This window comes from Eubalaena glacialis, chromosome 4, assembly GCF_028564815.1.
Source record: "Eubalaena glacialis isolate mEubGla1 chromosome 4, mEubGla1.1.hap2.+ XY, whole genome shotgun sequence".
NCBI lineage: Eukaryota > Metazoa > Chordata > Mammalia > Artiodactyla > Balaenidae > Eubalaena > Eubalaena glacialis.
In genome coordinates, this window is record NC_083719.1 from 3,493,058 (window position 1) to 3,507,856 (window position 14,799).

Here is a 14,799-nt window from a genome sequence, read left to right on the forward strand (position 1 = left end):
TGTTCTTGCTAAAAATAATGGCTGTGAAAGTAGACCCAACCTTCAGCTTACAGGGACTGGGAGAGCCAGAGAAACAAGTGTCATTTAAATAAGTGATACCAGCAGAAAACATCAGACAAATTCAGAATGTGAGACATGAAACCATCACCGCCTCTTCTTTTTAAAAAGGCAAGAAAGGCTTTCAGGAGGAAGGAGTTATTTTGAGTTTAAAAGACAAAAGAGGCACACCGGTTTAATCAATGCACGGATTTTTAATCTGAGCTTGACAAAACCATTTCCAAAATGTTTTGAAAAAAATAGAGAAAATGTTCACGTGATCTGGGATAAGCTGATATTAGGGATTCATTTTTAATTTTATCTGATATAATAGCGGGATTTTTGCTATGTGCATGGGTGTGTGTGGTTTAGCAAAATATTATCTGTCATCTACCATTCTACTTATCTTTCTAGGTAAAGACATAAACTAAGAGATAGAGACAGAGACAGAAAAATAAAAAGGTAAATATTAAAAATGTGACAAAATGTTAATTGTTGAATCTAGGTGATTATTTCATTAGTTTTCTGCTTTTTCTGTAATTTCTAAAGATTTTTTAATAAAAAGAAAAATTACATATAAAGACTATTTTCAGTTAAGAATTGAATTTGAAGTCTAATTAAATACAGTTTTAAAAGATTCAGTATTACTTGAATCTTCTTTCTGGGCTTATCTAAAAAGTAAGATTATTCAAATATGAAATGTAATTATATTAAAAGTTATCACTTCTATTTCCTGAGTTAAAATAAAGGAAACCATCCTTTGTTAAAAATTTGATTATATCACACAATTATTTCATGTCAATAAATAAATTTCTGTGAGTACATCATAAAACTGTTATCACAGCATGCAATAATTCAATAGTTCCCACTGCACTAAAGCACCTGGTCCTCTTTGGCCCAGCTATTTATTCATCAAAATACTTTCTACCTTTTTACAATCCTGATACAGTTCCTTCTAAAAGGGTCAGCTCCAAGTGTTTGCTGAAGTGCACTGGATTTCTAGAATAAAAACAACTCTGTGTGTGTGTGTGTGTGTGTGTGTGTGTGTTCTTGTGCAGGCACGTATGTTTGTGTCATACTTCTGACACTGAGTGAATATATTTTCAGCTCCATGGCAGTGAATGACACAGTTGCTAGCAAGTTGGCCTCCCCACAGTATGGAGACCTGTGTCTCCTTTTCCCATTCCTTGAGGTCTCTAGTTATGGCCATGTAGTCAGAAACATTTACATTTTGTAGGTGAAGGCGGCTGAGGTTCAGTGGCATAATGGAAGTGACATTAATAACATTAAATGTCATAACTCTTGACAACCTGATGCAAATGAGCACCTTACTAGCAAGCAAGCAAAAAAAAAAAAAAAAAAAAAAAAAAGTCCCTGAATATGTCTTTTCTTTAAAGTACGTTGTTCAGTATTTGAGAAACTCTCCAGCCAAGATGGAAGCCGGGAATCTAATTTTGGTGACCTCAGACTGGTCCTCCAGGCACAAATTAGTCCTCTACTCTGGCTGTAATCATTTCGGTGTATGATGGAGAGCAGTTGTGATATTTAAAACTATGCAAATGCTCCTCTTATTCATGCCTTTCCACTTAGATTTTTCCTTAATCTTTTATTTTTCCTTCTGTGCCGATGTGATTGACAGGCAGAGGGACACTACACACTGCCAAGCCTCGCCCTCTCTTCCTTTGCTCAGAAACATAACAAAGGTGCTTTCAGACCTAAATGAAGCAAGTCCTAGCATCCCTTCCCTGTTGTCACAACAGACTTAGCAGACCGCTCTGATGTGGTCCCCAGCTTTCTCATCTCCCTTGCCTTGTCAGGGGGTTGCCATCATTTAGAAAGGTACACGGTATTTTGAAAGGATTAGAGGATAAAACACAACTCAATCCTTCATAAAAGAGAGGCAGAGAGCGCGGAGAGGGACAGAAATGTCAGATGTTGCAGAGCAATTGGACAAGAACGACGCGTGCAAAGGGAACCAGCAAACGGAGCGCACTTCTCCGAGGCAAAGGACGCAGAGATGGCATTTGACATCCCACAGACGAGGCGTCTGGAATCAGGGACCTGGAAGTGGGTTATGACAATGTTGAAAGGAGACGGAATGAAGCAGAATCAAGGAATCGACGGACCCTCTCATCCTGTCCTGTGTTGTTTCCAACACGGGAGAAAAACAGGTAAAATCCGTCACTTGCGCCGGCTTTGTAATGAAAGCGTGAAAAATCAAATGGTCCCTGAGGGGCAAAGCTGAGCGAGCTCCTCTTGGAGCCTGGCACAGGCAAAACTCAGCTCTCTCTCTTCTGGACCCACACGACCGTGGAAGGCAGAGGTTTGGGTGCCTGAGGGATCCGTTCAGCCTAACCCTTCGTTTTAGAGGTGAGCAATCAACATCTCTGAGAGGCTGGGTACCAGCACACAGACAGTTAATGTGCAAGGCCAGTTTCTGGTTCGGACTCCTTCCCCACCTCATTCCCAGGCATCTTGTCCTGCTCCAGACTCTGAGCCCTTCTGAGGATGCACAGAGCACAGCCTCACTCCTGCCCTCGCTTTCATTCCTGCTCTCATCCCACCAGCATTATAACAGAGAAACACTTTCTTCTCAGGGTAATTATTCACAAAGCAAGTCATGCATAAAAATTCATGGATCTTATAATACAAACAGTTACAAACCTATTAATACATTTCAAAGCAGTCAGGCACTGAAGACCTATACAATTGATGTTTCCTCAAACAGTACTTATTTGGATACATTTGTAGGTATTTTTAGCATTTAAAAAACAGTTTGAGGAAGGAAAGACAAAAAGGGGAATCCCCTGATTGAATATGGGAAAGTATCAACAGCGAATGTGTTACTATAGGTGCTAGTGAGGCAGTGCTTACTCCAAACCAAAGGAAAACTAATATTGACCAAATTAGTTCATGAATTCAAAGAACTTCAAATTGATCTAAACTTGATGCACTTAGCATTCGAATTGCAGTGTTCAGGCACTCTGTTGTGTAAATGAAAATGTTATTTAACTTGCTGGTCTAGACTCATAAGCTAGTGAGCACATGTCTTATTTTACTGAGAAGACTGCATGAGAGGAGAGAATTAAAGGGGAAACTAAACTGTTTCAATTTCAAAAGCCACTTCTAGGGCTTCCCTGGGGGCGCAGTTGTTGAGAATCTGCCTGCCAATGCAGGGGACACGGGTTCGAGCCCTGGTCTGGGAAGATCCCACGTGCCGCGGAGCAACTAGGCCCGTGAGCCACAATTACTGAGCCTGCGCGTCTGGAGCCTGTGCTCCGCAACAAGAGAGGCGGCGATAGTGAGAGGCCCGCGCACCGTGATGAAGAGTGGCCCCCGCTTGCCACAACTAGAGAAAGCCCTCGCACAGAAACGAAGACCCAACACAGCTAAAAATAAATTAATTAATTAATTAAAAAAAAAAAAAGCCACTTCTAGGTGCTGGACACATCAGTATGAATTTATGTTTAGGTGAATATATGTGTACAGATGGACAGATACGGAGACAATTACACATGTGTGTGTGTGCATGTGTGTGAGACAGGATACACTGAGAAGGTGTGGAATCACTGACAGCCCAGTAGCAGGAAGCACATGAGCACCCAGACTGTTTTCTAAATACCACTCTCCAAGAAAAAAAATCAAGACTCCTTGTAAAGAAACAACTGATTTTAGGGCGGGGCAAGAAAAATACAAGCTGAATCTGGAGTAAATAAGTGCTCAAAAAAAGGTGGCATGTCTGAAAGGCTCAAGAACTAACCTAAAAGTTCTCCCAGTGTCCAAAGCTGGATTGGGTTGAACCACTGCATTGCATTATAACCCAAAGATTAAAAGTCATATCCAGGAAGCCATGCCAATATACATAAATGACTAAAATAATAAATAAGTGGAGTAGAAGAGAAAAATATTCCTTACAGAAAAATTCCAATTAATAGAGAAGGAATGAGGGAAATAAAAATTCACCACTGGCACATCACAGTAATAATTGCTACAGGCAAGATTCATCCATGAAGGCTAAAATTCATGGGATATACTTTAAGGAAAAAGGGCATTTGCATGTTTTCAAATTATCTCCTCCACTATATTTATTAATTACTGTGGTTTTAACAAATGTCCACAAATTATATGACACTTCTTCTTCCTGGCAGAAGAGGTTGATTCTTCTCCTCTTGGGTGTAGGCTAAACTTAGTGACTGGCTTCCATACGCTATGAGTATGGAAAGGAAAAAATAGTAACTTTTCAGTGGAAAAATCTGGAAGACTCCACCCTAACCAAGTGATCAAGGTTATATGCTGCAAGGAGAAGGGCATACCACCTCTGATATTCTTCCCCCAAATGCATATTATCATGCCGCTCATGAGATAATATCAATGTATTTATTTGCTATGATTGCTGTAATAAGGAACATATATTAAATCACCTGCACAACAGAAATTTATTTCTCCCAGTTCTGGAGGCTGGATGTCCAAGATCAAAATGTTGGCAGGGTAGGTGTCTCCTGAGGGCTCTCTCCTCAGTACGTAGATGACCCATCTTCTCGCTGTGTCCTCACATGGTCATCCCTGTGTGGCTGTCTGTGTCCTAATCTCCTCTTCTTATAAGGACACCTGTCATATGGGATTAGGGCTCTCTTTAATGAGCTCATTTTATCTTAATCACCTCTTCTAAGGTCCTCCTTCCAAATATAGTCACATTCTCATCAGTGAGAGATAGGATTTCAACATATGAATCTGAGGGCACACAATTCTCCCCATAATAATGAGATAAACACAAATGGAGAAACATTCTGCAGAATACTGCACCTGTACCCTTCCCAAGTGTCCAGATCATGAAATGGACAGATTGAAGGGACATGAGGGCTAAATGTAACGTGGGCTCTGGGTTGATGCTGGAACCAAAAAGGAGTATCAGTTGGAAAAACTGGGAAAATCTATATAAACTCTACAGTTCAGTTAATAGTATTAAATAAAGTTTAGTTGCTTTGTGTTTACTAACTGTACCACTGTCATCAAGAGATTAATATTGGGGGAAGCTGAGTGAAAGGTACAGGGAGCTATCTGTACTACCTTTGTAATTCTTCTGAAAATCTAAAATTATTTCAAAATAAAAAGCTAAAAATAAAAGTTAATCCTATCTTAAAAATCACCTAACTTTACTTGAGAGCCAAAAAGATTAAAACAAAACCTAGGAGAAACTCAGTTGATAGTTTACATTTTCTTTTTAAATGTTTTCTATATAAAAAATCTGTCTCTTTAATGACTTTTAAGTCCTCCTAAATTTTTGATTTCTCAGTTTGAAAGGGAGTTATTCATTCTCTTAATTCTCCTTGTCTTTCATTCCTTCAGGCATTCAGGATGCAGTCTTCAAGCATTTATTCACGCATGTATTAAGTACGTGCTATGCACTTTGCATAAAAAGTGAATAGAACATGCTCTAATTATTGAGGTACACATGAATGGGTGTACCATCTGGGGCACACATGGGTGGTGAAGGTGGCAATCTGAAAACGCCTCATTACTGCAATGCAGTTAGAGATGTAGAGAATAGGAGGTGTCCAGGCAAAGAGGAGGAAATGCCTTACTCGACCTGGAGAAAAGGGGTAAGAGTTCCCAACAAAAGCAGCATAAGAATAAGGTCATACAGAGTACAAGGAAGTGGGTGAAATGATTCAGTGGGGAAAGAGAATTGTGCGTGTAAAAAACAGGCAGTATTACATATATACAATGGAATTACTCAGCCATAAAAAGAAACGAAATTGAGTTATTTGCAGTGAGGTGGATGGACCTAGACACTGTTATACAGAGTGAAGTAAGTCAGAAAGAGAAAAACAAATACTGTATGCTCACACATATATGTAGAATTAAAAAAAAAAAAAAAAAAAGGTTCTGCAGAACCTAGGGGCAGGGCAGGAATAAAGACACAGACATAGAGAATGGACTTGAGGACATGGGGAGGGGGAAAGGTAAGCTGGGACAAAGTGAGAGAGTGGCATGGACATATATCCACTACCAAAAGTAAAATAGTTAGCTCGTGGGAAGCAGCTGCATAGCACAGGGAGATCAGCTCGGTGCTCTGTGACCACCTAGAGGGGTGGAATAGGGAGGGTGGAAGGGAGATGCAAGAGGGAGGGGATATGGGGATACATGTATACATATAGCTGATTCATTTTGTTATACAGCAGAAAATAACACACCATTGTAAAGCAATTGTACTCCAATAAAGATATTTAAAAAAAAAAACAGGCAGTATTTTTTGGTAGATAATTGTCAGGAACTACAAACGACTTGGTATTATTTGGGAACAGAATTTTTGAGTGGAGAGACTGGGGGAGATGAGGATGGGTAAAAAGGTAGGTGGAGAGAGGAGTGAAATTCTGAAAGGTGTGTTTAGCCATGGGAGGCATCAGGAAGAGCTCTAATCTTATGACTAGTCATGTGTCTGCAGACTTTGGGGTGGCGATGTGCCCTGTGACCTCAATTCTTTGATCTAAGAAATGTTATTAATTTTCAGTTTGTTTGGCTTTTTCTTATAAGGACTAGAGAGACAACTTCCAAATTCTTTACATGTTGGAGCTGAAATCAAAGTAGGTGTGCTTTCAGGTTAATCTATGTCGACCTTGAAGGGCCTTGAGGGGTATCTGGGGGGCACCTGGGAATGCTCATCTTTACCCAGGAGAGATCCAGCTGGTTCACACATGTCAGGCTCCATCAGACCTTTGGGAATGCAGAATCCATGCCCAGGGTCTTCAGCATGGACGTGAGGCCCTGAAGACAGGATACTTACGTGCCCAGGAAAAGGAGGGTCTGGGCCCAGGGTCGAGAGGCGTTGGATGTAGACTTGGAAGTAACCACAGTCAAGAGAAAACTTGGAGAGCCAGGGAGTGACTAAGAGTGTTAAATACTGAAGAGATCAAGTGATTCAGGCTCAGAAAATTGTCCTTGGATTCGAAAAAACTTTTTTAAATTCAAGAAGTGGTTTTATTTTACCAAAATACCCAATATGATAAATATGTTCATTCTGATAAGTGTTTGAGGGATAAGAACATCAAAGTCTCCAGAGCTGTAGGAAACTGATGTTTAAGCCTAGCTCAACTTGGCAATAACTCTTTACAATACAAATCCAACAAGGCAGTCAAATACAAATGTGGAGCTGTGCATCAGAGACAGAGATACCCTCCATTTCAAGAGTATTTATAAACACGGTGACACAAAGAACATGCATGTACATATGCAAATGGGAAGGAAGTCTGTGAAATGGACAGAAATAAAGCTTCGATTTGAATAAGAATGTGCATGAATATGTTTTCAAAGAAGACATGCAAAGACAAAACTGAGTGAAAGATGGAACCTAAATGAGAAGTTTTCCCGAAAATCTCAGTAAATAAAGATGTACTTTCCCCCTCTCCACGGACAGAGGCCGGGGCCCCAGGTTACAATTGTTCTTCTTCCCTGAAGTTCACATTTTAAAGAATATTAAAAAGGAAAATAAAGTAACTGCATTTTGAGCCCCTATGAGAGCTCTTTCCTCCCATGAGGTCTTCCCGTGTTTTAATTAAATAAGTTTGAGCTATCATTAAACTGGTAGTAACTGCAAGAATAAGTTCCCAAGACGCCCACTGAACAAGAAAGCCATCTGAATGCCTCTAAAACTTATGAGATGCTGAACTGCCTGGCATGGGGTTCAGCATGGATTTGGAAGTCCCTCTGCTTTAAAATAAACTTGGTGACAGTTCCATCAGTTATACAATTAGAAAATTATTGAATAGAGCACCTGGCATGAATGTTTGAAAGTACAGACATGTGTAGATATCAATCTTATCAGTTTATTTTTGTATTTTGATAAATCTTTAAACTGATGAACTGACCTAGAATATTTACTTATACCCAACTGTTACAAGTTTATGACCAAATCATAGTTTATATTTTTCTATGGGGTTTAAATAATTCAAATGTGACCTCTTGGTGCTAAGACAGGTCAGTACCATCCGTGATCACATGATGAAATCAGTGAGTCAGTGTGAAATTACTTTGTGTTTTCTGCCTATCCCCAAAACACTAATTCATAGCTCCAATGAGACAGATTAAGATTTATTTACAAAACAGACCCAGAGACTTAGAGAACAAATTTATGGTTACCAGGGGCGGCGGGAGTGGGGGAGGGAAGGTGGGGGGAGGGATAGTTAGGGAGTTTGGGATTGACATGTACATACTGCTCTATTTAGAATAGATAACCAACAAGGGCCTACTGTAAAACAAATAAAATTAAAAATAAAATAAAAATTTTAAAAAGACTTCCCCAAGTCCAGTTACAGAGTTTAAAAAGATTAGAAATTGCAAATCTTTTACATATAGTTGTTACAACAAACGAGACTGAAATGTTACTAACAATTTTAAGTTACCTTCCCCCAGCACAGGTCTGTCTGCTGTCACAGGAAAGAGTGGCTTGTTCAGAAATGTTTCATTCGGAGGTGAAGTTTGTGTGACCTGTAGGGTGGAGGTCAGACCTTTGTAAACAAGTTGAAGGGAGAGCTTCTACACATTCACTCAGCAATTGGGGAATGTATTTCCTGCGAGACCTGAACAAGAAAAAATTTCCTTTATGCCTGTAGAGTGCCTCGTTCCAAATGGTGAAGAGAGGGCTGGATTATTGAATTCCAAAGAAAACGAAATTTAGACAAATTTGTGACTTACAATTTGAGAATGTAGATTTTTCTGCCTCTGGTTGTTTATTTTATTATAAATGAGGTTCAAAATTATGTTCTATTTTCCCTTTTCCGAAAGAAAGGAAGCTATCTCGAATATGGCTCCACGTAAATTATGTGATTCCCTCTTCAAGCCACCTGGAGGAAAGATGCTTGCCTGTATCACAGATGATTACATTGGAGGGAGCAAAGTGTTACCTAAGCAACTAGGCTTTAAAAGATGGAGGGTTTAGTGCCAAGATAGCTAGCCTGGGGACATGGCGAGGGAGTTATTAAAATCAGCTCAAGGGTTAGCAGGAGGATTCTGAAGAGGGTACATTGTCCAGAAGGAGAACTGAAGGCAGGTGGGTTTCTACTGTGCCTGGTGGCAGCAATTACTGAATGGCAGCCTAGAGCGAGCCAGGGGCATCCATCAAAGCCACAGCCACTCACTTCCTGGAACAAGTTGTAATGTCTGTTTATCATAGAGATTAATTCCCCAATGGAGAGAACAAAGGCAAGTATCAAAATAGAGCAAATTTTTTTGACACTAGGAAGTGAAGCAAGGGACTAACCTCTTCTCAATCCCATCTTTGTTAAAATAAACTCTCACCTTGCAGCTCATTCCGATGTCAGTCAAACCCCACACATTAGCACCAAACAGCATCCATCACTAAAGCCACAAAAGAAACAGAGCAGGACATAGAAGGAGAAGGGATTCCAGGTGACCTCCCATTAGAATAGAAACTGTGCTGCCCTTTGAGCGGGACAGAGGCGCTGGGCGCATTTGGGAAAGGAATCAACCCGCGGGGTTGGTGGTGTCTTGTTTCGTTTTGTTTGTTTGTTGTTCCTTAATTAGTAGTCACTGTGATAGCCTCATGTGTGAGTGAATGCTGGGGTCTTCTCTAAAAGCTAATAGCTATTTTAAAAAGACTGTGGGATGCTCTTCATTCTTTTATTTTTCTGGGTCACACCACAACTGTGCTCTAACTAGAATCAAGTTTTCCAAAATTACTTTTTTCCAAAAAAATTTTGTAATTTCCAAAAAATTACAATTTTTCCAAAATTACAAGATGCAAAATTTACATCTAGTAATTTTCCTTTAAAAGTATCCCATCTGTTCTAACAATGATTACTGTGGTAGGGGAGGGGGAGGTGTGGAGTAAAGCTCATCACAGGTTAAATTTAGATTTACAGCTGAGAGATGCTTTCCAGCTCTCACTGTCTATGTTCTGGGTCTTATGCAACACCAGCTAAGACCATTTATTTATCCACGGAAAGCGTAAGGGAAGCATGGGACAGTTACCTAGAAACAGGACATTTGGAAAGAAAAGGATGAGCTTTTACTGAAAGAACTTACGAGGAAAGAGCCTCCCCTCTTGGCATCACAAGGCAAAGCACATTCTGTGTTTACTCCAGCTGCTGCAGTCTTTGTGGGTCACTTGCCCTTGACAGCCTAGGAATAAAGCCGAATGAATTGTCTAACAGAGTCCCAAGTACAATAGTAAAAAACTATGGAAAACCTGGGCTCATTTGGCTTCTGTGATCTCAAGACCACGGACTCCTTTACCACTGTGCCTAGCTCTCCATGACAAAGCTGATTGCCTTATATGAACTCATCCTCTCTCAGGAAGGCCGTGTTTCATGTCTGGCCACTCAGCTATCTTCTTGCTTTCCCCTTTTCGTTCCCAATAGCGTGAGCCGTGATAGCACGTGAACTTGAAGCTGCAGTGAATGGAGTGCTTGCTCTATGTGTGTCCCAAGAAGTGACACTTAATAAAGCAGGCGGGGTGGTGGGGAGTTGTTGGAATCCACCCTAAGACAATTATTTATGACCAGCATTACACCAAAGATAACCAAGAGGGCTGTCTCAAGGCCACTCAAGGTTATCATCAACCTGTGGGGTCCACCAACCACAGGTCTGGGGGACCAGCATTTACTACGTTGGGATCAGGGCTGCCAGCCTGGGCGGATGGCTCCCCTCCACCACTGGTCAACCCCACTTATCTAAGGCTGTGAATGTTCAAATATGCGAACCGGTGCCATCGGTCTCACAGTTGTGTTTATCAGATTCTAAGACATCAGAGTATGGGAGGAACATCCTCGTTGTTACAATGCTTTTTGTTTTTCAATTTTCATGATTTTATATTAATTATATTGTTAAACAAAGAATAAGGCCACAAATGCGTTGTACCATTTGTCCCTATCCTCGTTCACTTGTGTTGAAGGTATTTGCAATGTAGAGTTGAAAATTAACTCTGCACTTTGGCAGCCCAGACCCCAGGATCAGGGCCTTTGCTCTTTGGGAAACGGAGGGAAGAGGAACCCCACATGCAAGTCCTCTCCCTACCAAGCTTCCTGGGTACCCATTTATTCCCATGCCTGCAAGACACAACCCTGAACCAAAGGCGATTTTGTGGAGAGATGATCTCGCACCCTTCCAGAAAGAGAGGGCCCAGCTGTGAGAACTGCCGGCCCCTCCTGTCTGCACCAGGGATGCCAGCAAAGGGCTTTTCCATCTCCATTCGTGTCGGCCTTTGGCCATTTCCAGCCAGGAGAGAGAGACCAAAGCCCTTGCGGATTTAAATGAGCCGCAGCAACTTGAAGACAGCCTTTGAGTTAGAACAGAATCGTATGCTCCAATCCACCCACCTGGCCCTTTGGGTCACATCGGGACGGTGCTCTCTCTCTAAGACACCTCTGCTGACCCTTCAGAGGAATGTGGTGACTCCCTCCTGGCTATCCCTTTTGCCATATTTCCATCCTTTTTCTACTGGGCCATTTCGGACGGTTTATGGTACTTGAAAAGAAACAATAAATGTGCCTATGAAATGTCAATTAGTGATTTTAAAAGACATGAGTACTGGGGACCACAGTGATTCAGGAGGAGCGTCAAGCATTTTGCAACCCCAGATCTGTTGTTTGGAGAGAAATACGTGATCACACACACTCTCTTCCATGTTCTCGGCACTAATTCTACGAAGCTTTGAGACTCCCAGAGCCTGTGGGGATCGTGGAGTCCTGCTCTGGGCTTCTATCTCAAGGAGGGATGCACCCAAATGGAATGGGTGGCCCCCAAGGGGTGGGGACAGTTGCTAACAGGGCCAGGCATTGCCGAGCTCAGAAGGAAGTGAGAGAAACACGGCAAACGCTAAGTCACCAACCCGACAGGGTTTCAAGACGGTCTGCTAGACCAACATACTCCCATCAAGGTAAGCACAAAGGGAGAGAACAACAGCATCGATTTTTCCTCTCCTGGCCCAGCATTTGTTTGGAGGAAAGGTCCTAAGATTAAAGAGAGATGGGTTAATGGGAGGAATGGGTTCGGGGTGGTGTGAATGGGAACTTTCCGAGTAAATGGGGGAAGGAACCATGACACACAATTGGATGGGATTATCTGGAGGAGGGATTGGAATCCACCCTGACTTCGTGCCCACGTGCCCTTGGGGAACACAGCCGGGGCCCAGGTGATGCTGGGCCTCCTGGGAAACGTACGTGCGCATACACACACGCACACACTCGCAACGCGCACATGCTCTCACACCCGTACCCACTTGCAGAGATGTGTCATGAGCTCTGAAGGGCTCTGACACCCTGACAGGTGTCAGCTATCACCTGGTCTCTGTTGCCTCAACCTCAACAAAGGTAACAAACAACAAGGCTCAGGAACTCGAGGCACGCCTGAGGCCGTTTGTCATGGAGATGGAGTGTCTGCCGAGCTGATTGTGGAGCATCCTGGCAAGTGACTCTGTCTCTGGGCACTGCTGCTTTGATATCTCACAGGAAACAAACACCTTGAGCTATGCACAGACTCGAGATCACCATCCAGCATCTTCCTAATCTCCACCTCTCCTGGGCGGCCCAGACTCGACCTTCAGTGAATACAAGTCAAAGTTGAATCGAGTTCAACAACAGGAAATTGCCAATGATTAAAAAGAGATCTTGGTATCTAGGTGATTGGCAATGTCTTAAGGACCATTTTTTTTAAGAGAAACTTAATGGCTCGTGCCCTTTGAAGAACTCTGCATTCATAAATCATCTCACTTTCCCAAACTGAAACAACTCCTTACTTCCCATTAATTCCAAAACTGCATTCTGGGTTGGTAGTTAGCTTTCAAGCTGTCCAGATGTTACTATAATTGAAAGTTAACTTGATTAAAGGGAAAACGGCCATGTGTGCTGGTGACCTGGTTCTGAGCTGCTCTGGGGACGAGAGAAGAGGAACGCTGTCAAACCCAGGGAACATCTCCTGCTGGATAAACAGGCGGAACACCAGACAGAACAGCAGTCGGCTGAGGTTGCAGTGAACGTTCTGATCTGGGGTCAGCCCTTCTGCAGGAGGAGGGCACGCAGCAAATGGAGCACGGTAATGGCAGCAGATGGCTTTCCCTGTCCCCAGCAACCATAGGCGGGAAAACCCTACAGCCTCCGTTCACAAGGAGAAAACTGAGGCACGGGGGGTGAGCAACTTACCATCAATAGCCCAGCTCACGACACAGGCCATATACGCATCCAGAGCTGAGGCCACACAGCACACCTTCACGTGCAACAGAACAAGAATAAAAGAAAAAATGGACACGAGCTTTGTGCAATAAATCTCCTGCATCGATTAGGAACAATTTGTGCTGGAAACATAGAATATTAAAGCAACAAGGGGCATTAGAGATTGTCCAGTTCAAAGTTCCTTATCTAAATGGGGGATCCAGCAGGGCACATGCCTTGGGTCTGTAGACCCTGAGTCTGAGTGTCCCACCCCACAGGGCGTGGCCCAGAAGAGACCCTGGGGCCAGGTCCAGGGGTTCATGAAGAAAGGTTGATCCCCACAAAGAAATGATAGCTGAGAACTTTCTGCTGTGGATTAGGACCGTTCCTGAGTATTTCAGGAACACACGCTCCCCTCCATGCTAGATCTAAGGAGAGTGATTTCACTCTATTTTGTGGCTAAAACAGGGACGGTGGCTCCACAGCTTTGTATGTTGGACACACAGATGTTCTAACCCAAACTTGCCAGTGTGAAAGTCAGCAGGTGCAATGGATCCAACGTCTCATTGATGCTTTGTATTAAAATAAGGGTTTCCGCGATGAAATACAATTAACATGAAATAGCTTCCGGCAGTGCTTTCTCCCCACCATCAGGTTGGGATATGTGCATGCCTTCAGAAAAGGGAATTAACTGCATGGCAAACACCCTCTCTGTTTATTTATTAATGTTGATGGTTACAGAGAAGAATCATCACAGCCTTAAAGGAGACAGTATTCTAAATGAGGAAGGGACTCGATTGGACCAGAGAATGGCTTTTTTATTGTTTTTCTCCTTTAAACAAAGATCTTTAATTCAGAAGTGCTATGGGAGCTTAAGGCTATGTACTTGGAGTTTTGCAGTCATTGTCAGAATGGCCATCACTGATCATTTCTGTGTGTCACTAAATAAAATACCAAACCAACAGCAACACAGACCCTGAGCTCCTGTTCACACCAGGAAGAGGCTCATGAAATAAAGGCAGGATTTTGTGATTTTGAGGGTGGACGTTTCTGAGCAGGTGTTTGTTTTTACACATACACTCGCAAGTCTTCCTTCAGGAAATATATTTCATTTCATTGAATTTCAAATACGTATTTGGTTTCCTGACTCTATGCCAGAAGCTAGAGACACAAAAGCAAGTAACAATGACCTCTGCACTCTGACCTCAAGGACCAGTCGCCTTTCTTGTATTCCCTGATTGGACCAAATAATGGCTCTCCCATATCAAAGAGCAATCATCAAATATTTATTCGGCTTGAGGAAAACTTTTAAGCAATATCAAGATACAAATTTATATTGATTTAAACTTGAAACTTCTAAGATGTCTTCATGAAAAATATATGACATCTATATATGCTCATATGGACAATCTTCCTTATTTTTAACACTTCACCCTTGGGTGTGGTATATAGTTACAGGTTTATAAGGAGATGCAATTTACAAAAGCACTACAATATGCCAGACATTGAGGCAAAGAGTTTTCATATTTCTTGTGGCACCTTGAGGAAGCGTTTGGGAAGTGGGTGCCAGCTGACAACCCCCAAATCCTTCTGAGAGTTA